Source organism: Rana temporaria, chromosome 5 (genome assembly GCF_905171775.1).
Source record: "Rana temporaria chromosome 5, aRanTem1.1, whole genome shotgun sequence".
Taxonomy (NCBI): Eukaryota; Metazoa; Chordata; class Amphibia; order Anura; family Ranidae; genus Rana; species Rana temporaria.
In genome coordinates, this window is record NC_053493.1 from 113,012,158 (window position 1) to 113,036,194 (window position 24,037).

Genomic DNA, 24,037 nt, shown 5'->3' on the forward strand with positions numbered 1-24,037 from the left:
ATGCACTGTCACTGCTCACCATCCTCGTGGCCTCCTCAAATGGTGACAGGACAGTGCATGCATCCCTGATCATGGCCCACTGGCGTGGGGAAAAAAAACAAGCTCCCCTGGCCCAGTTCTGCTGCCATATTGGCACAGATACTCATTGATGGCCCTCTGCTGCGTGTGCAGCAGCTGCAGCATGGACAACGTAGAGTTCCACCTGGTGGGCATGTCACAGATTAGGCGGTTCTTGGGCAGGTTGTATTCCCTTTGGAGGTCTGCCAGCCGAGCACTGGCATTATATGACCGTTGGAAATGCACACAGACTTTCCTGGCCTGCTTCAGGACATCCTGTAATCCCGAGTACCTGCCCAAGAACTGCTGTACCACCAAATTAAGGACATAAGCAAAACAGGGCACATGGGTCAGTTGTCCCTGTCGCAGGGCGGAGAGGAGGTTGGTGCCATCGTCGCTAACCACCATTCCTGGCTTAAGCTGGCGTGGCGTCAACCACCTCTGAGCCTTCCCCTGCAGAGCTGACAGAACCTCTGCCCCAGTGTGGCTCCTGTCCCCCAAGCACACCAGCATAAGCACTGTATGGCATCTCTTTGCCTGCGTACCTGCGTAGCCCCTTGAACGCCTATGGAGCACCGCTAGTTCCGAGGACACATCAGCACAAAAAGAGGCCACAGAGGAAGAAGAAGAGGAGGGGGTGGAGGAGAGAGGTGTGTCACAACCAGTAGTAGCATTTTGGAGGCATGGTGGCGGAACAACCTCCAACACTACTGTACCTTGTCCTGCGTCCTTCCCAGATGCCAGCAGAGTCACCCAATGCACCGTTAAAGATAGGTAACGTCCCTGTCCATGCCTGGAGTCAGCGGTAATATGCACCTTAGGTAATGTCGCTGTCCATGCCTGGAGTCAGCAGTAATATGCACCTTACCACTGACCGCCCTGTCCAGCGAGGCATGGACATTGCCTTCCACATGGCGGTAGAGAGCCGGAATCGCCTTCTGTGAGAAAAAGTGGCGTTTGGGAACTTGCCACTGAGGTACCGCACATTCCACAAACTCACGGAAGGGGGCAGAATCTACCAACTGAAAAGGCAGCAGTTGAAGTGATAGCAATTTAGCTAAGCTAGCATTCAACAGCTGGGCATGTGGATGGCTGGGAGAGAACTTCTTTTGGCGCTGCAGCAGCTGGGCAGGGAAATTTGCCTGGTACAATCTGCCATCGGTGTACCGATAGTAGATTGCCTGCATGTACTAGGCTGTGACACACCTAATTCTACACCTTCAGTCCTATCAGTGCAGGCTTCAGAGAGGACTGAGGGTATAGTGGGGTTGGAGATCCCAGCTGATGAGGGGCAAGGGGAGGTCCGCTTTGTTCTTTGGTGTGGGTCTTTGAGGTACGCTTGCCAACGAACTGCATGGCAGGTCGACATATGTCTGGTCAAGCATGTGGTGCCCAAGCAGGTGATGTTTTGGCCACGCGAGATACGCTTGAGACATATGTTGCAAATAGCAGCGGTGCGATCTGATGCACTCGTCTCAAAAAAGGCCCACACCAAAGAACTTTTGGGATAACGCTGAGACACAGCAGCGCCCTGCAAATGCGTAGCTCTGCGTTGTGATGCAGTCGGTGTGCAGCCCTTAAGCTGGCCCCTGGAGGGCATCCTGCCTCGTTGGAGACGTGCCTGTGCCTCCTCCTCCTCTCTCCTATCAGGCACCCATGTAGAGTCAGTGACCTCATCATCCCCTCCCTCCTCATCACTGTAGAAAACCTGGCAGTATGCTGCAGCTGGGGGAACATGACTGCCAGATTGCTGTCCTTCGTGGGCACCCCCTCTCTCTGGGCTCACGTTACTGCCTTCCTCTAGCTATGTACCATCATTGGAGCCTTCAAAACGCTGTGCATCCTAATGCAGCATGTACCCAACACTGTGGTCAAACAGTTCGGGGGACTCCTCAGGAGGACATGGTGGGGCTAGGGAAGGAATGACTAATGCCATTGAGCAGAGGGAAGAGGACGCCTTGGCAGCTGCTTTGCCAGACAAAGTACCCTGAGCCTGGGTGAGAGAGGATGAGGAGGATGAGGACGGCTTGGTCATCCACTCTACCAAGTCTTCGGCATGTTGCGGCTCAACACGGCCAGCTGCCGAAAACAAGGACGAGCGTGTCCAACGGCCACGTGCTGATGAGGATGCACCATGTCCACGACCAGCACTGTTGCCTCTAGATGCAGAGCCTGCTTGCCCTCGTGACTCTCTGCCTCTCCTTGTTGTCCTTCCAGACAAATTTATGGCCTGCAGAGGACAAAGGCAGTACACACACACCTCGTAGCGTTACGTCCAAACTGCAGAGGACATGGGCAGTACACACACTATGTAGCTTTAGGTGCAAACTGCAGAGGACACGGGCAGCACACACCAAGTAGCTTTAGGTGCAAACTGCAGAGGACAAAGTCAGTACACACACTACGTAGCTTTAGGTGCAAACTGCAGAGGACAAAGGCAGTACACACACTACGTAGCTTTAGGTGCAAACTGCAGAGGACACAGGCAGTACACACCACGTAGCTTTAGGTGCAAACTGCAGAGGACAAAGGCAGTACACACACTACGTAGCTTTAGGTGCAAACTGCAGAGGACACAGGCAGTACACACCACGTAGCTTTAGGTGCAAACTGCAGAGGACACGGGCAGTACACACCAAGTAGCTTTAGGTGCAAACTGCAGAGGACAAAGGCAGTACACACACTACGTAGCTTTAGGTGCAAACTGCAGAGGACACGGGCAGTACACACCAAGTAGCTTTAGGTGCAAACTGCAGAGGACAAAGGCAGTACACACAACGTAGCTTTAGGTGCAAACTGCAGAGGACACTGGCAGTACACACAAAGTAGCTTTAGGTGCAAACTGCAGAGGACACGGGCAGTACACACCAAGTAGCTTTAGGTGCAAACTGCAGAGGACAAAGGCAGTACACACACTACGTAGCTTTAGGTGCAAACTGCAGAGGACACGGGCAGTACACACCAAGTAGCTTTAGGTGCAAACTGCAGAGGACACAGGCAGTACACACCACGTAGCTTTAGGTGCAAACTGCAGAGGACACTGGCAGTACACACAAAGTAGCTTTAGGTGCAAACTGCAGAGGACAAAGGCAGTACACACCACGTAGCTTTATGGTGCACACTTCAGAGGACACAGGCAGTACACACTGTGTAGCTTTAGGTGGAAACTGCAAAGGACACGGGCAGTACACACCACGTAGCTTTAGGTGCAAACTGCAGAGGACAGAGGCAGTACACACACTACGTTGCTTTAGGTGCAAACTGCAGAGGACACGGGCAGTACACACCAAATAGCTTTAGGTGCAAACTGCAGAGGACATGTTCTCTTTCAAGTCCGTCAGAATTTCCGAAGGAAAAACTCAGATGGGGCACACACACAGTCGAAATATCCGATGAAAAAATTACGTCTGACTTTTTTCATCTGAAATTCTGATCGTGTGTACGCGGCATAACAAGACAAAATGTGGCAAAATTTGGGAAGATCGTTTTTTATAAATGGACACATTTATATCTGTTTCATAAACTATGATATGAAAAACTTCTTGCTTTGTGCCTAATGATCTCGGAGGTAAATGATACCACAGCAAACAAGCATTAAACCAACTGCACTGAGTGAACTTTCTCTGATTTCTTGTGAAAAATATATCTCTAGCCAATTATTTTTAACTGCAGATAACTTCCTCTAAGATTCTGACTGCAATGAGCTCAAAATGGAATTTGATTATTCTAACCAAGAGGGCACAGTTACCCCTAAACTCAGAGTGCTCTATCATGCAAACCTTGATTCTGTAAGCAAAAGTCAAAGGTTGACCTCCCACTTTGTGGTCATACAGCTCTGATTGGATGGAAGGGTTACTTTAACAAATGTTTCTCTCAGCTTTCTTTTAAGCATTTCAGTGATTGAATTAGAAAAAAAAGGAGAAATAAGGCAATAGAAAATAAAAATAGACAGAAAAGAAAATTGCTTAAAGGGGTTGCAAAGGTTTACTTTTTTAAAAAAATAACAAACATACCATACTTACCTCCACTGTGCAGGTCGTTTTGCACACAGTGGCCCTGATCCTCGTCTTCTGGGGTCCCTCGGCGGCTCCTCCATGCATCAGCTAACCCCCCTGGAAGCGCTTTCCCAAGGGGGTTGCCATGCAGGCACGCTCCCAAGTCCTGTATTTAGCATATAGCCGCCAACTACAGGACTCGACCCTGCCCCCCGGCCATCTCGACATTGGAGTTGATTGACAGCAGCACAAGCCAATGGCTGCTCTGCTATCAATCTATCCAATGAAGAGCCGAGAACAACTGAAAAGACCAGACTTTCAAGGGCTCGGGTAAGTAAACGGGGGGCTGGGGGCCGGCAAGCATCGAAAAGTTTTCACCTTAATGCATAGGATGCATTAAGGTGAAAAAACGCAAAGCTTTACAACCCCTTTAAAATTACTGTGTTGCCACAGGGACAAAAAACATAAATCCATAAAACAGGAGTACCCTGTAAATAGAATGTGTTTTATGCAACCTTTCAAGTGGTCGTATGGTAAATCTTTGCTCCACTAATGAGCCTGAAAGCTGCTGCCACTTAGCACTTCCAGGTGTTTCAGTATGTCCCCAGCCGATACAAACAAACACAATACTTAATTAAATGGAAAGGTTATGGTCCGGAGCAGAACTCTTGGGAGCCCAGTAGTAATGTGCGTGCCGCGGACATAGTTTGCGCTTTTTACTATAGCCACCCCTGGAAGAGGAACCAGTTGGGCACCCAGAGGTTGCCCGTAGGAGGGGGCAATGTCAGGGAAGGCATGGCCATGCAATAGGAATCGCACGGCAGACACGCACATTCACGGCGCCTGTCACCAACATTGGCGCCAGAGGGGCTATTGAAACTGAGTGCACCAAAGACTCCTTGCTGTTTGGTCTGCAGCTTCTGTGTGTCCTGAAACATATTATCTGTGCTGACTTCTGATCCTTGACCCGGCTTGCTCTCACTAACCTTGTCTGCTTTATACCCTGACTTCGGTTTGTTTTGGACTTCTCCTCTGCCTGCTGCTCTGCCTGATCCACCAGTATGTCTCTGACCCGGCCTGCCTGACTCTGCATCTGTTCCTCCAGCCTGCTGTAGTTCTGCTCTGCAAATCGCACCAGTTCCTGCCTGCTTTCATTTGCAATCCAGTCACCCACCGTTTTGGTCTACCCAGCCTACTGGTTTGCCTGCTGCATCTCCAGCTACACCGACACTGGTATAGCCATGAATAAGCACTAATCTTGTGCGAAACGTCGGCCGTTCCCCTGTTCCTGTTTTATGATTCGGTGATGTATTTGCTGTTTATTTGAATAAAAGACAACCTGCACGTTTTTTTTGGAGTGCGGCTATCCATCTTTCATCTACTTTTCATACACCGACACTGGACTGACCCTAGGCACTCCAGTGTCACTGTGCTTCTGTGGCTGCTGTTTCAAACTCAGGGGCCCGCAAGCCGGTGCGGCAAGAGAGGCTCTCCGCTACACGTCAGGCTCATGATCCAGGTACGTGACAGGTGCACAGTCATGTTGGAACAGGTAGGGGCCATCCATAAACAGTTACCACAATATTGGGAGCATGAAATTTTCCAAAATGCCTTGATATGCTGACGCCTTAAGAGTTCCCTTCGCTGGAACTAAGGGGCCAAGCCCAACCTCTGAAATGCAACCCCACACCATAATCCCCCCTCCACCAATTTTTTTGGACCAGTGCATAAAGCAAGGTCCATAAAGACATGGATTAGAGAGTTTGAAGTGGAGGAACTTGACTGGCCTGCACAGAGTTCTGACCTCAACACCTTTGAGATAAATTATAGCAGAGACTGCGAGCCAGGCCCACTCGTCCACATCAGTGCCTGACCTCATTAATGCACTTCTGGAAGAATGGTTAAACATTCCCATAGACACACTCCTAAACCTTGTGGGCAGCCTTCCCAGAAGAGTTGAAGATTGTATAGCTGCAGAGGGTGTGCCAACTAAATATTGAAGTCTACGGACTAAGACTGGGATATCATTAAAGTTCATGTGCATGTAAAGGCTGGTGTCCAAATACTTTTGACAATATAATGTATATACAATAAAACCTAAAAAGACCAGTACTAAACATATTCCTGAAACAATTGCATTCATATGAATTGGACATTTACAGTGCATATTTCATGTGCAAGTGAAAATAAATACAAATGTGTGACAATCCTCTGTACACATAATAGTTTGTGACCAATTGCAAAGTGCATATAATTTTTGTGTGTGCATGAGACAATCTGTGTCAACTGTTGCAGCCTCTCACCCTTTTTTTTTACAAATGTACAGTGTTACAGTCTGATCACTGGATAGGGACTGGATAGGGACTGAGAGGGAGATTTTCTTCCTCTGATGAAATTATCTCAGCCCAGGCAAAGTTTCTAGACTGAAGTTTTAAGGGCTGTTTTTTTTTTTAATAAGAGTACAGTAATTAGCAATTGTTAAGGTGATTGATATTCCCACAATCTTGGATTACACACTGATCATTCTTTTCCAGATTGGTGCTAGTTCGTCACCTGACCAAAAATATGGGAAAAAAGAGCCAGGGAAAGAGCAGCCACCAAACAGGTTGGTGATAAATCTGGATAAATCAAATGTAGATTATTAGGGGTGGAATACAATCTTGCCTAGTATTATTGTGCAAATACTTAAAGCGGAGCTCCGGTCACGTATTTTTTATTTTTTGGCCATTTAAATGTTATGTAGCTAAAGATCCCATTGTAATCTATTAAACATACCACATCGTTTTGTAAATAAATAAAAAAACTTGCCTCCTTTACTGTGCTGTACACTGTGGCCATTTCCATTCTCTGTGTGGGCAATTGAAGCCCAGTGCATTAGAGCGCCGCTCGTATCGGCGATTGTTTGTGCCGTTGTCATAACAACGGGTGGAGGAACGTCCTGCCCCGTTGTTATGACAACGTAAATAACATAATCCCCACACTAATAAAAAAAATTCACGCCGATCTAGTGAAAAGTAAGGGCTTTGTGCCCTTTTTGAAAATGGCGCTGTAAACAGCCCCATTCGCGTCATTTCCTCTACTGAAATCCCGCGATTTTTCGGGGCATAGGAGTGCACAGACTCCTGAGAAATCATGACACAACATTCCCAGGAATCTTGCGGTGTAGGCTACAGAGGAAAACAACCGCGCTGCAGGAAGAAGGCAGATTAGGAAGTCTGCCTAGCAACAACCGTTTTAAGGTATGTAAAAATTATTTATTTATTTTTTACTCGGCTAATGACATTTTTTTTAAAGTGCTGATGCATCCCATTCTTGGATAGATAATTGAGTTTCACAGTCTCTTTCCCCATTTGTCCATATGGGGTCATTTAGTCTTACCACTTGATATAAGGTTATACAGTGCCTTAAAAAAGTATTCCTACCCCTTGAAATTTTCCACATTTTGTCATGTTACAACCAAAAATTTTAATTAATTTTGTTGGGATTTTATGTGATAGACCAACACAAAGTGGCACACAATTGTGAAGTGGAAGAAAAATTATAAATGGTTTTCAAATTTTTTTTCAAATAAATATCTGAAAAGAGGCGTTCATTTGTATTCAGCCCCTTTACTCTGATACCCCTAACTATAATCTAGTGGAACCAATTGCCTTCATAAGTCACCTAATTAGTAAATAGAGTCCACCAGTGTGTGTAATTTAAACTCAGTATAAATACAGCCGTTCTGTGAAGCCCTCAGGCCTCGTACACACGGCCGAGAAACTCGACGGGCAAAACACATCGTTTTGCTCGTCAAGTTCCTTGTGAAGCCGCCGAGGATTTAGGCGAACCAACTTTTCCCATTGCCATCGGGGAAAAAGAAGACATGCTTTCTTTTTGGCCCGACGAGATCCTCGCCGGTTTCCTCGTTGAAAAGTGTACACACGACCGGTTTCCTCGGCAAAAAAAAAAAAAACAGCAAGCTTCTTGCTGCTTTTTTCCTGAGAAACTCGGCCGTGTGTACGAGGTCTCAGAGGTTTGTTAGAGAATCTTAATGAACCAACAGCATCATGAAAGTCAAGGAATACACCAGACAGGTCAGGGATAAAGTTGTGTAGAAGTTTAAAGCAGGGTTAGGTTATAAAAAATATATACCAAGCTTTGAACATCTCACTGAGCACCGTTCAATCCATCATCCAAAAATGGAAAGCATATGGCACAACTGAAAATCTACCAAGACATGGCCATCTACCTAAACTGACAGGCCAGGCAGAGAAGCATCCAAGAGGCCCATGGTAACTCTGGAGGAGCTGCAGAGATCCACAGCTCACGTGGGAGAATCTGTCCACAGGACAACTATTAGTCGTGCACTCCACAAATCTGGCCTTTATGGAAGAGTGGCAAGAAGAAAGCCATTGTGGAAAGAAAGCCATAAGAAGTCCTGTTTGTAGTTTGCGAGAAGCCATGTGGGGGATACAGCAAACATGTGGAAGAAGGTGCTCTGGTCAGATGAGAACAAAATTAAACTTTTTGGCCTAAAAGCAAAACGCTATGTATGGCGGAAAACTAACACTGCATGTCACCCTAAACCAGTGTTTCTCAATTCCAGTCCTCAGGCCCCCCCAACAGGTCAGGTTTTCAGGATTTCCCTCAGATGAAAAGGCTGTGGTGATTACTAAGGCAGTGAAACTGATCAAATCACCTGTGCAAAATAATGGAAATCCTGAAAACCTGACCTGTTGGGGGGGCCTGAGGACTGGAATTGAGAAACACTGCCCTAAACACACTATCCCCATCGTAAAACATGGTGGTGACAGCATCATGTTGTGGGGATGCTTTTCTTCAGCAGGGACAGGGAAGCTGGTCAGAGTTAATGGGAAGCTGGATGGAGCCAAATACAGGGCAGTCATAGAAGAAAACCTGTTACAGTCTGTTTACCTTTCAGCAGGACAACGACCCTAAACATACAGCCAGAGCTACAATGGAATGGTTTAGATAAAAGCCTATTCATGTGTTAGAATGGCCCAGTCAAAGTCCAGACCTAAATGTGCCCCTTTGTGTTGGTTTTTCACATAAAATTCCAATGAAAAACATTTAAGTTTTTGGTTATAACATTTTGAAAAAAAATTGGGGGTTGGTGTGTAGAACAGTTAAGGCAGCCTGATGCCGCGTACACACGATCAGGTCAAACCGATGAGAATGGTCTGATGGATCATTTTCATTGGGCTAAACCGATCGTGTGTGGGCCCCATCGGTTATTTTTCCATAGGTTAAAAAAAAGCAATCTTGTTTTAAATTTAACCGATGGATACCTAACTGAGTAAAAAAACGATCGTTTGTAGGCACATCCATCGGTTAAAAATCTATGCATTCTCAGAATCAAGTCGACGCATGCTTGGAAGTTGAAAGTTTTTTTTCAGCACGTCGTTGTGTTTTGCGTCACCGCGTTCTGACACAATCGTTTTTTTAACCGATGATGTGTAGGCACGACTGACCATCAGTTAACTGATGAAAACGGTCCATCAGATCGTTCTCATCGAATGGACCGATCATGTGCACGCGGCATTAGAGTTAGGACACAGGGGGCCCTCCCTGGTCATCTAGATAGGGCTGGCCATTTTCAGCTGACCTACATTAGGCAGACATTGTGGCCACGTCAGTGGGGCTATTTAAATTCCAGTTCATTACTTAGCAGACATGGCTGGGGCCAGGACATCTTTGGGGAAGCTTATGCTGCATCACACATCTCAGTGAGTAATATGGGGAGACTCCCTATGAATGTTTTTTGTCACTAGTTACACTGGAGTTGAGGATACATTAGTAGTATCAACACTCCGGTACATAGAGATTTTCTTTCCTATATATTTAGTATTTTTCGCATTGTTACCCTGTAGACCCCTCTACTGACGATGTTGATTTCAACAGCCAATTTCTCGCTGAGCTGGTCTACAGCATCCATTGCAGCTTGAACCCCCTGTTTTTGACATATAACTATTTTACTTTATATGCTCTCTTTTCTAGATTTTCCGCTTTTGGGCCTCAGTACACATATTTAGACTGAGTTATCTGAGCTTTCCAGAATACAGTAGTACCTCCCGGTATACCTGGGGACCATGTCCCCATAGATTTTTTGGTGATTCCCTTTTTCAACCTACTCTGTGATTACAATACCAACCAGGTGGATGGGATGCATAGGGAACTCTATGTGACAGTATTATTCTCTTTTTAAACCTTGTGGATACTTCTATGTAGTTGCAAATGATTATGATGTAAGTTATCAATACCCTCAGTGCTGTATGCATTTATAGACAGTGCCATTCTTAAGGGTTGTATATATTTTTTATTGATTATCTTGCATTTTGAATTTCATATCTATTATATTTCCTGTCAGAACCCTGATGAAGGAGACAACATTTCCAAAACCCGTCGGGCTTAGGAAGTCATTTCTTTCATTGCATTGTGATCTATATTGTATCCACGTTTATGTGCAATAGTTATATGTTTTTAAAATAAATATCCTATACTACTTTCCTGCTCTATATTATTTGTGTTGGTAGTGCCCTCAAGGTCCCACGCTAGGGGATTTCTCTCGTTATTAGACATGTGCATTAGTTTTCGTCCGAATTTCGGGTATTTTCGTTATCATTTTAACAAGCGAAAAGGAAAGCGCAGAATCTGAAATCTAAAAGATCCGACATAAAAAAATGCTTTATTTTCATTTTCGTTGCTACAACAGATCGCTATAGAAAGGAGATTCGACATGACGCTGACAATAGCGATCTGTGTCTATCGAACTTGTGGTCAAATGTGCCTAACCTTAACTCTATTAGTCCAATATTATTCTATCTACATAGAAAGGAAAGATTTGACATAGAGAGAAAAGATTCAACATTATAGAGACAGTGTTGGGGTAGACCATTCGATATGAACGACGAAGATTCGACGAAGCATCGAAAAACATACAAACATTGAATCTGTCATTGAAGGCTTATGGTGTCTGTAGAAAGTTCTAAGAAGATTCAACAAGCAGCTAAACTGTACACCGCCACAATCGTACATTTCAGGTCAAATGCTCGGTCCATAGGCTATAGAAGAATTTGAATGTTGGTTGACTAGTAATAATAATTAATAAATATAATTATTACTAATGTCATACAACATTAGAATTCTTCTATAGCTTGTAGGCGGGACATTCGACCGGAAATGTACGATTGCGGCATCGTACAGTTTAGCTGCTCCGTCGAATCTTCTTAGAACATTCGACAGACACCATAAGCCTTCAATGACAGATTCAACCTAAATTAATTTCGGATTTTCAGACAAATGCATTTTTTTAACAAAATAAATGAAAACAAATTTCAGGAGTAACTAAATTAATTTATTTTTCAGACGAAAACAAAATTCCGAAACAAAATATTGCCTACTCTTTATTTGCACTTTTGGGATGTGGCACACCCTAGACAGTTCTCCTTATCAGATACCCCCTTTATAGATTTTAGACACATGCATTTATGTTTTAGGACACAGAGGCCCGGATCCACAAACAAATTACGCCCGCGTATCTATTGATACGCCGCGTAATTTCAAAATTCCTGCGTTGTATCTTTGTTTTATATCTACAAAACGAGATACGACGGAATGAGGGGTCGATCCGACAGGCGTACGTCTTAGTACGCCGTCGGATCGTAGGTGTATATTTACGCTGGCCGCTAGGTGGCGTTTCCGTCGAATTAAGTATGCAAATTAGCTAGATTCGGCGATCCACGAACGTACGTCCGGCCGGCGCATTTTTTTACGTCGTTTGCGTTCGGCTTGTTCCGGCATATAGTTATCCCTGCTATATGAGGCGTATCCTATGTTAAGTATGGCCGTCGTTCCCGCGTCGAATTTTAAAAATGTTACGTCGTTTGCGTAATTCGTTCGCGAATAGGGCTTTGCGTAGTATGACGTCACCGTCGTAAACATTGGCTTGTTCCGCTTTAATTTCGAGCAAGCGCACTGGGATACCCCCACGGACGGCGCATGCACAGTTGAAAAAAAAACTTCATTTACGTTGGGTCAAGACGTATTTACATAAAACACGCCCCCATCACATCCATTTGAATGGCGCGCCCTTACGCCGCCAAAGATACACTACGCCGCCGTAACTTACGGCGCGCATTCTTTGAGGATTAAAAAAGTAAGTTGCGGCGGTGTAGTGTATCTTAGATACGCTACGCCCGACAGAAATATGCACCAGGGTACGTGGATCTGGCCCAGAGATGATATCCAGTATGGGAATGTAGCTTCAGAAATGACAACAAAGATAAACAGAGCAGTAGCAGTGGAGGAAGTATGGTTGGAAATTTTCAGGTAAGAATCTGTTCTCCATAGTTGGTGCAGACATAAAAGCACTGCTATCAATGTGTGCATTTACAGGAAAAAAGCTGTTGATTATGCTGTCTGCAAACATTAAACTGTCGTTGGTGTCCATAAACAGCCTTGGCCATATTAGAATCTGTCTTTAAAATTAGGTTTTTGTTTCACTTTACTCCCTATGTGAATAAGATGTGATAGACCATTAAAATGTAATGAAACAGAGAAGCAAAATTACAGATACAGTAAATGAAAACCTATTTAGTTAGATTAATTGTGAGCGAAGAACAATTGCAGCTTCAAATGTAGCAGTTAGAAACTCAGCAATTTAATTTTAAATTCAGTAAAACATTTTGCTTGTTATAGCTGTTGAATAGTTCCAAAAGCAGAGCAGCGATGTGCTGACAATACTAAGATGAACTGAAATATGTCACCACTCTTTTGTTTTAAGTAAGGTGTATGAAATAAATTCATTCCAAATACCTAGAAATGGAATACCCCAAATGTATAGTAAGCAGAAAGAGAATTGGTTTATTCTCCCTTGACAGGTTCCTGCTCAAGGCTTTTATAGACCAGCCTGTATATAATGACATATCCACAATTAATTAATGCATGAAAATTGCAGTACATGCAGTATATAAATCCATTATTCTTAAATGGTAACTTTCGTTCTATTATGCTAAGACTGCTTTTTTTTTTTTTTTTTAATTGGACCATTCAGTAACTGCATCAATACATTCCAGACATGTCACAATATGCATCAGCAGTATAATTTTTGTTTAAAAAAAAGCTGTACTCTTATTATTAATATCATCCCTTAAAAAACTTTGCCTAGACTGAGATGATTTCATCAGTAAGCCTAGGTTCACATTGAAGCGATTTGTCATGCGATTTGATCTTTCAGATCTCATGACAAGTCGCAGCCTATTGGAGGCAATGGCACTGTTCCAACCAGTGCGACAGCAATTTTGCAGTGCCGCAGCGATTTTTAAAAGTAGTTCCTACACTACTTTTGCCGATTTCAGGTGCGACTTCAATAGACATCTGTGCATGAAGCCACACAGATGTCTATCAAGTAGCAGCTGAAATCGCGCTGACCTTGCTACTGACCTTGCTACAATGAAATCGCGCTACTTCAAGTGAAGTAGAGCAATTTCAAAGTAGCATCAGTATGAACCATGGCTCAAGGAAATTCCTCAGCTTCCCATTCCATTCAGTGATCAGACAGCTGATCTTTGTTAGACATTTATGCCCCTTTTACACTGAGGAGTTTTTCAGGCAGTACAGCGCCTAAATACCGCCTGAAAAACTCCTGTCCAGCCTTCTCAATGTGAAAGCCCGAGGGATTTCACAATGAGGCGATGCGTTGCAGGAGAGAAAAAAATCCTGCAAGCAGCATCTTTGGAGTGGTGAGAGGAGCGGTATGTATACTGCTACTTTACCGCTCCTTCCCATTTAAAACAATGGGAAACCGCAGTAATACCGCCCGCAATGCGCTTCTGCAGAGGCGCATTGTGGGCGGTATTAACCCGCTTTCCGCCGCTAGCGGGGGTTAATACTGCACTGATAGCGGCCGAATACACGACAATTCCGACGGTATAGCGCCGCTATTTTTAGCAGCACTATACCACCACTGCGCCTCCCACCCCAGTGTGAAAGGGGCCACAGAGGTTTAACCGGACAGGTTCCACTCAGAACAGCCCTCGCCATGGTCAACCAAAGAAGTTGAGTGCATGTGCTCAGCGTCATATCCAGAGGTTGTCTTTGGGAAAGAGACGTATGAGTGCTGCCAGCATTGCTGCAGAGGTTGAAGGAGTGGGGGGTCAGCCTGTCAGTGCTAAAACCATACTCTGCACACTGCATCAAATTGGTCTGCATGGCTGTCATCCCAGAAGTAAGGAAGAGCCGAACTCCCCCCTGTTCGGTTCGCATCAGAACTTGCGAACACACCAAATGTTCGTGTGAACTTTAGAACCCCGTTAAAGTCTATGGGACTCGAACATTTGAAATCTAAAGTGTTAATTTTAAAGGCTAATATGCAAGTTATTGTCCTAAAAAGTGTTTGGGGACCTGGGTCCTGTCCCAGGAAACATGTATCAATGCAAAAAAATGTTTTTAAAACTGACGTTTTTTCAGGAGCAGTGAATTTAATAATGCTAAAAGTGAAACAATAAAAGTGTAATATTACTTTAAATTTCATACCTAGGGGGGGGTGTAAAGTCAGCATGTGAAAAAGCGCATGTTTCCCGTACATAGGACTGTCCCTGCACAAAGTGTCATTTCTGAAAGAAAAAAAGCCATTTAAAACCGGCTTTGCGGCTCTAATGAATTGTCGGATCTTTCAATTACAGAGATGATTCATTCATAAAGAAAAAAAAAATGTGTGAGGGTTTCCCCAAATTAAATTACCAGGCCCTTCAGGTCTGGAATGGATATTAAGGGGAACCCCGCCGTCAAAAAAAAAAATATATATGACGTAGGGTTCCCCGCAAATATCCATACCAGGCCCTTTCAGGGTCTTTCCCAGTGATGTACGAGTGTGCGTCAGAGGGGGCGGGGTCACGTGACGGGTGGCCGCTTCCCCTATATAAGAAATGTCACAGCTCCAGCGTGTCATTCCGCTGGGCTGTGTCCAGCGGAGAGTGGAGCTCCCCTGCTGTGCTCTGGACGGATGGATCTTCTGCATCGCTGGACCGGACCGCTGATCATCCGTCGCTGGAGAGATCATCCATCGCTGGATAGGAGACAGTGGATTCACATCGCTGGATTTTTATTTTTTTTTTTTTATTAATAAAGGATTTTTTTCTATGGTGTCAGGTCAGGTACAGGGTAGGGATCTCGCGCCAAAAATAAAAGTGAAAAAATGAAAAAGCTGCTCCCCAGAAAATTCAAAAATGAATGTAAATGTGAAAAAGAGGATAGGGGGCGCTAATGTACATAGGTGAAAATCCAAAAAACAATGATAATATACAATCGCAATAAAGTGCATGTGCAATGAATGCCAATGGAAAAAAAGTGCAATAGTGCAAGAAAATGATAGTATAATCTCATCCGTGAAATGAGTACATAGAGAGAAAAAACGGTGAACACAAAGAAAAAACACCAGAATGTCCATAAACGGAATAACAAGTGTTCATTTGTTCCTTGCTTTTCACTGTGCATGTGATGAGATACAAGCAGGATTCCACCTTCACCGATCTATATCACCCAATAGTGCATAAAGGATGGCCCCTTACCGCATGAAGTTGACTTATTTAGCTAAAAAGAGGTCAATTTGAGCTTGTTGTCACCATGGACAAAGAGTGGACACCTGAAGTTCCTGTAGGTCAGCTGGCTTAAAGCATCATAGGGGTATAAAAACAGAGAGATACCGCCATGGCATAATAACGTTTTATTTAAAATGTTAAAAACAAACACAATGCCGAGTGGAGGCTTACTTGAGTAGTGCCCGCATCCCGGCACTGAGGCTTTAGGCTTGATGATCAGAAAAGGTCAAAATAGAGAGCGATGTACGCGCTGGGAAGGTCTACAGCGTGCGCTTCACCTCGCAAGGCTGAGAAACCAGCTGGACAGGAAGATGCTGTGCGTGGTCTGCGTGTCGCCTCGACGTACGTTTCAATATGTCGTCATCAGGAAGCGCACTAGACTCATGCACAAGACCTGATATAAATAGGTCTCATAAACAGCAAAGACAAGAGTGTGTAGCCAATGAAAGCCTCAATCTCGGTTAAAAGGCAACTGGTAAACACAGTACGAGATGTGGTAACAAGCCGCGCTCAGTTTAAAATACAATAGCAATGAAATACAGGGAACTAGCATTACATGCTCCACTGGAGCGCAACTGTTGATATTTGAACATGAGTGATATCAGCAGAATTAATAAAATAATATAGTTATTAAAATTACTTGGAAAAAAACAACTATTAAATCTTAACATATAAAAATTATCCTGAAGGGCTCCATATTGATCATTCATTATTCAAAAAACAATTTAGATCAAGTTCAATATTGAGACCCAGTGGCCGCAACGTCCTCAGACGAGTCTCATTTTGGGACACTGCTCGAGTGAGATGGGTGCCCCTCCAATGACTGGTGATCCTGTCAATACCATAGAAAGTAAGCTTCCCATGATCCCTATTGTGAAATAAATCTAAATGTTTGGATACGCTATGATTAGGGTAGCCTTTAAGGATGTTTGCTACATGTTCGTTAATCCTTATTTTGAGCTCTCTAGTGGTCCTACCCACATATTGAAAAGTGCACAGGCATTCCAAGACGTAGGTTACATACTTGGAATGACATGTGATTAGAGGTTTAATGGAAAACTCTTGCTTGGTGACACTTGAGCTAAATTTAGTTACTTTGCGACCTTTCCTGTTGTTTTTTTTGCAGGATCTGCAACGAGTGCAGTAATAGAAACCAGAACCGTCCAAGAAAGTGAGGGGTCTTTCCGGAGGATCTGGGACATTTCCTGCTATTCTATTCCTGAGACCAGGGGCTTTGCGATAAATACAGTTAGGCTTAGAGAGTAATATTTTGGCCAAATCGTTGTCTTTTAATAAGATGGGCAAAAAAAATTTTGAATTTTTTTCCACATTTTTATATTGTCTGTGATACCCAGACAGAAACGAAATTTCACCCTGGTGAATGGGTCTAGGTTTAGATTCAAGCAACGTATTTCTGTCCATAGCTCTGATTTCTTTTTTAATATCCAACAGCTTAGTTGGTGAATAACCTTTGGCAATGAACCTATTGGTTAACATGTCTGCTTGTTGTTCGAAGTCATTGATGTCATCACAATTACGACGAATGCGCATAAATTGTCCTTTGGGGACTGCTCCTAACCATTTGGGGTGGTGACAGCTGGTAGTTGGAACATAGCCATTGCTGTCGGTGGATTTGAAAAAAGTTCTGGTGCAGATTTTGTTATCTTTTTTCATGATGGTCAGATCTAGGTAGTTTATGGTAACCAGACTAAATTCAGCTGTGAAGCTAAGACCATATCTGTTATTATTCATTTGAGATATGAAAAAATCCAAAGATTGTTGGGACCCCTCCCATAGCATGAAAATGTTGTCTATATAGCGTTTATAGTAGGCCAAAGACTTTTCAGGTTCTTTAAATATAGTTTCCTCCTCCCATTTATCAAGGACTAAATTGGCAACACTGGGGGCATAGCGAGCCCCCATAGCAACCCCTTTAATTTGTTTATAGAACTGGTTTTGCGCCCAAAAATAATTATTGCCCATAGCTAATAAAAGGCCTTTGATCAAAAAAACAATTTGAGTCTCTGGTAATGTGGATTTATTACAAAAAGCCTCTCTCACAGCCACAATGGCATCAGACTGCGCAATATTGGTATATAAAGATTCGACATCTATTGTTACCAACCAGGTAGTATCTGTGACTGTGACAGAGGCCAGAGACTTGATAAGTTCTCTACTATCTTTTAGATAGGCTTTACCTGTTAATACCATGGGTTGAAAGAATATATCTAAATACTCTCCTACTCTAGCAAACAGCGAGTCGATCCCACTTAATATTGGTCGACCAGGGGGTTTAGTCCTATGTTTATGAATTTTAGGGATAATATACAGCACCGGAGTGCGTGGAACCTTAGGAACTAAGTACAGTGCCTCTTTCTGGGTCAATATAGTTTTGGACACTCCATCGTTCACCCAACATGAGAGTTCATCTTTTAATTTGATCATAGGGTCTCCTGGGAGGGGCAGGTAGGTGGTGGTGTCACTCAGGAGGCGTTGGATTTCTCCATAGTAGTCCTCTTTCTTGAGTAGCACCACCCCTCCACCCTTGTCTGCTGGATGGACTACTATATTTTTATTGTGTTCCAGTCTTTTAATTCCTTCTGTCACCATTTGATTATTACTAATAGCTTTATTAACCTCTATTTCCCTAACTTTATCCTGAACCATATTCTTAAACACCTCTATGTGATGGTGTGTGCCCTTGTTAGGGTTGAAAACAGAATTGTTCTTCAACCCACTGTGTTGGTAAACAGTAGAAGATGGTTGAGGTGGATTGATGGTCTGCTGACAAAAATGTTTTTTGATATTAAGTTTTCTGACAAACTTTTCAATATCCAGAAAAACATTAAATTTGTCAATATTTTTATTGGGGACTCCAACGGAGCAACAGACACTTCCACAGAGAGGAATGATGGAGTTTCAAACACGGCTACTCAGGCAACGCTCAGACCTAAAGTAAAAATTCACACCCCCAAAAAACCTAGGACTCTATCCCAATCTAAAAACTCTTATCATACAGGAGGTGGTGATGCTCCGTATGGGGGTCATTACCCACCATCTAATGATTATCACTCCACCCCCTACATGAATCCCACCCACAATAAGTTTGCTCCTTTGGATTACAGACCTATGGACCCCCCTAATTCATATTATCAGCAGAACCAACAATACTATGCCCCCAGACCACCGCGAGGTCACTTCAGAGGTGGACATAGAGGTAGACCTGCACAACAACAACAGAACCAACAAACAGGGGGGGGAATGGAGGGGATGGAAAGAACCTTACAAAATTCCCCCAGCCACCACCAAGACAACCATAGAAAAATTAGACCAAGAGGTAAAAGAGGGGGAGCCAGAAAGAAAAAGACCCCGGGACAACTAGATGAAGGGATATTTAATCTGGCAGAAGTTGAACTCTCAGAGGCCGAACTTGTGGTCCTTTCAAAAGGTCTTAAGTTCGCCCCCAATAAAAATATTGACAAATTTAATGTTTTCCTGGATATTGAAAAGTTTGTCAGAAAACTTAATATCAAAAAACATTTTTGCTAAAAAAGACTGAAAATGTTGAAAAATAAGTTTTCTTAGTTTCTGTCAGTAAATTTTGTAAATAAGTAATTTTTCTCCTTCACTTATGTGCAGTAATGAGGCAGAACTGATGGGCACTGGTAGGCTGCACTGAAGGGCACTGATGAGGCGGCACTTATGGGCAATAATGTGGTGGCACTAAAGGGCACTGATGAGGAGGCACTGATGAGGAGGCACTAATATGCCACACTGATGGGCACTGATAGGTGGCACTGATATTGTCACGTACCTGGTTGAAGGCCGAAATGCCAAGAGGGCTCCCCTTGCGGCTAAGTGCAGTATCACTAATAGGCAGTGATTGGTGTCACTGATGGGCACTTCTGGGGCTGTACTGTAATCAGGGCACTGATCATCAGTGTCCTGATGTGAACAGATGCACAAAGACAGTAAAACAAATGTTACAGGGGTGATAACCCTTCTCTATGTTTTCAGAAAAGCTTAAAAATAGATTTACACTTTAAAGAAGTACCTGTTCAAAATTACAAACAGATTCTACTTGACAACAAACCTACAGTCCCTGTCTTGTTTGCACCACCTGTATACTGCTGTTCAAAGTATATAGGGCCAAAGGGGCTGGTAATGACCTGGGGGGGGGGGGGGGGGGGGAAAACCTGTGCTATTTTTCTCAATGATTTTCATCCATATTGCAGGGACCAGGCATTACATTAAAGCCGCAAGCAGTTTTAAATTACTTTTTTCTTATAGTAATCTCATTTTGTGCAGGGACAGTTCTAAACACGCGCCACTTCACAGGCATACTATAGACACCCAGCAGGTACGATATTTAAAGGAATTTTTCAATTTTTTTTTCACTTTAAGCATCATTAAAATCACTGCTCCAGAAAAAAATACAGTTTTTAAAACTTTTTTTTCCATTGGTACATGTTCCCTGGGGCAAGACCCGGGTTCTCAAACTATTTTCCGACAACAACTTGCATATTAGGCTTTAAAATAAGCACTTTTGAATTCAAACGTTCGAGTCCTATAGACTTCAATGGGGTTCTAAATGTTCGTGCGAACAATCGGGCTGTTGGAAGGTTCTGGTGCGAACCGAACGGGGGGGGGGGGGTGTTCGGCTCATCCCTACTGGGAAGGCATATAAAATTCATGCATGCATTTACAGAAAATATTCCTATAAGCCTATACATTTACCTGACTATTCAGAACCAAATTAGTTACAGGCTGCTGTGTGGAAATCATAACTGACAAATCAACGCACAGAATCCACCAAGCTCTAAAACATAACTTTTATTCATACACAGCTAAAATAACGTTTGTTGGCAAAAATCCTGAACCTGCAGGTGGATGCAGAGGAATATTCAAATACATTTTTCCATGAAGAGAAACATTCCCTTATGTCCAAAACTTGATCATACTAATGAGTGCCTCCTACACCAGACTATTTTTTAAATTTTACCCCTGATAATACAAAGGACGTCAAAAAGTAAGCACCTCAACCCCGAAACTCAACATGTTTCAACATAAAGGTGCTTCATCAGGAGTGAAAAAGTGTCATTTTGAATAAAACATGCTCAAACACAAAACAAAATGTGCAAATTTCTGCCGGTGGGGAAACGCTGTGGGAGGGATTCCCAACCCAGGGTTGCAGGAAAGAAAATTGCACAAGGTATGACCTGCCTCACAGCTTGAGTAAACACTTATGTGTTCTAAACAAAGCTATGTAGCTCCACATTCATAATGTTGAGCATACAATATTTCAATCAGTGAACAATTTACACATTTGAATTGGCATACTAGTGCAAAGCTAAAGGGCATTTAAAAAGTCTGACGATCCAGTACTTACTGTAGTAAGCAAATACTATGTTTTGAATTAGAATTAGTGACCTGATAACCTGCAAATGTTTTCCATTGAAAGTGGAGGGGCTCTTGCGCTATCGGTACTTAAAGCTAGGGGGCACTGCTGCAGTCACCTGATAGTCTGTCCTCACCAGAAAATTGAAAAGTGTGAATAGGTGATAGTGACGCGCTGTCTAGTTGGGCAAACAAAAAGTGATATAAGACCCACCAACTGGGTAAGGTGACCGCTTGGGGCAATAAACTCTAAAAGTATGTGGGTATAAGGTATACCAAAGTATAGCAACAATGTGAACCAACAGTGCAATAGTGAAAATGCTCAAGCAAGCATAAGGCAAACATAAACGAAAACAAAAAGCTATATAGAATGTCCAATGAATACACATATACGTGAAAAAAGCCCACAAGTGTAAGATAAAGTCGATTAAAGTCTAATGAATGGCGATTCCAAGAAAAGCCAGAATTCAGTGTTTGGGGGAGCAAGCTTCAGTGCAGACACCTCTTGTGGTACCTAAATGCTCACCTCAGAGCTATAGCACGGACAGCTCAAAATACCACAGGTGTATCCTAAATGATGCAGCAAGACTGGTATGTAGCTGGGGGAGGGCTCCACATCAGATAGGCATAAAACAAGGAAAAATAGCAAAGGGAAAATAGCGTAATCCTGTGAGAGTACTTGGAAAAAAAAATTGATCACATATGCATGCACTCACATGAAGGCCATGAATAGTGGGCCTATCTCCAACGAACACTGAGTTTGTACACTAGTCCTGTCTGTGTTCCTGGGTGTTCCTGAATATTGCAGAGTGTCTCTCTTCTGTTTCTTCCAACTCCTGCCTTGCCACGTAGTGTCAATTGTATTGCTCAGAGGGTTTGGGTAGGAGGAAAGAGAAGGAGACGCATAATGCAATACCGCATATAAAGTTTAATGAAAAAATGGAATAAAACTCACATTAAAACGAAGGGACAGTTCCAAAACACAAACGAGCGGCAAACTTGTCTCCCTGCCGTCAGAGCGTGTAGGATCTAGTGCTCCTGGTCCCTACGCGTATCGTCACACCACATGTCTTCTTCAGGGGATGTTTTCCAACTTCAACTGCATTGTAGAAAGACAATTTAAAGCACAGCCACACAGGTATGAATGAAGCCTCACACTAGTGTTTTGGAAATCTTAAATTAATTTCATTGTTCCAGCACATCAGAGAACACTCCACTTCACACCAGCAACTCTTTCTGACACACATCATCCCTACTGGTGCGTAGCCCCCTACTCTGGTTCTATGATGAAGAACACATCAGAAAGAGCTGCTGGTGTGGCACAATCTCTGATTTGCTGGAACAATAAAGTTGACTTTAGCTTTCCAAAACAGCGATGTGTGGAGTCATTCATACACTAACTTGTGTAGGAGGAAATGGATCTCAGAGAATACAAGCACCCACGACTGGTATGTTTTTAGCAGCATGACTTTAGAGTATTGCCAAAGGCAGCCACAATTTAGAATTACACAACAGGATATGAATTATGTGAATATGACACTCGTAAATTGCTTCTCAAAAGTATATCTAATATACCATAATAGCTTTAAATTGACATCAGAATGCTGAATTATTATGTGTGCTGTTGGGAAGCATACATGACTACAAGGCAGTATGTATCTTTTGCATTTTGTGAACAACCAAGTTCTACTTTACGTATAGCAAATAGGTGTGTGTTGATTGAAAAAAAAGTACAGAAAATGGAAATTATTCAATCATTAAAAAAACCTGCAGTAATCAGCAGTTATGTTTACCAAAACTAAATTAGATCACTATCCATTTGATTGAATGTCATTGAAATCAGTCTTTTGTTTGTAAAATGACAATACATTTTTTGAGTCTTGAGTCACAATCTTGAGGCTGGGTTCACACTTGTGCGATGTGCGACATCGCATGTGATTCGCACCGCACTGCCGTGCAAATCACATGCGATATCTGTGCGATGCAAATTTAGCCATACAGATTGTATGGGTGAATCTGCATTGCATTCGGACCAAAGTCGCGCGGGACCCTTTTTTTGGGTCCTGCAATCAATCAGAAATGTGAACACCCATGCGATCCGATTCATGTCCAAATTGACAGTTTGCACTGCGGTATGCGAACCGATCTGAGGGTGTCATTAACTTTGTATTGACACTCTCAGCGGTTCGCATATGGCAGTGTGAACTGCCTGCGAGTCGGCTGGGATGCGGGAACCTGCAATGGATTCGCAGGGATTCCCGCATCGCACCAGTGTGAACTGAGCCTAAATGTGATCGGTTTTAAAAGTAGTCTAATAATATATTTATTAGACAGGAATAATGAGCGATAAAATTGCCCTGTGTAGTGTGAGCATTATGGAAACAAATTGTTTTACTGGGGGGTCATGTGACCCCCAGTAAAACCATAAAAAAAAAGATATTCTGTTGGGAAGTGTACACAAACTATGTTGTCTCCTATGTGCATAGCAGTGCTAAACCTACCTACCAGCCAGGGCTCCCTTCCAGTTTAAGCAACAAAGTCCACAATCAAATTTAAAATCAAATCCCATGCAAACCTAAAGAGCTCTGTCCTAAGTTATCGTGCACCCCCTATTACTGCATGAGGGAGTGCTATCCTGTTCTTTTGGGATGCATGCGCACAGTGTGTACTCTCGCCTGTCACAGCCATTGAGCTCATCATAGGCCACAGGAGAGAGAATGCAAGGAACATTTGTTTCCCCCCAAAAAAGACTGCACTCCTATGGCATGAGGGGTGTTCATCAGAAAGGCTGCTCTATTACTGCAATCTGTGGCGGCTGGTGCCCAATTTTCTTAGGGGGGGGGGGGGGGGCGCGGCTTTTAAACTTTTTTTTTTTTTAATTTCTTCAAATACCTCCTGGTTTCCAGGCCTATGCAAATGATGTCATGCATCCCTGGAGTCTTCAGAAGAGAAGGAGGGGTTTTCTCAGCTAATCACTCTCTCCTGTCT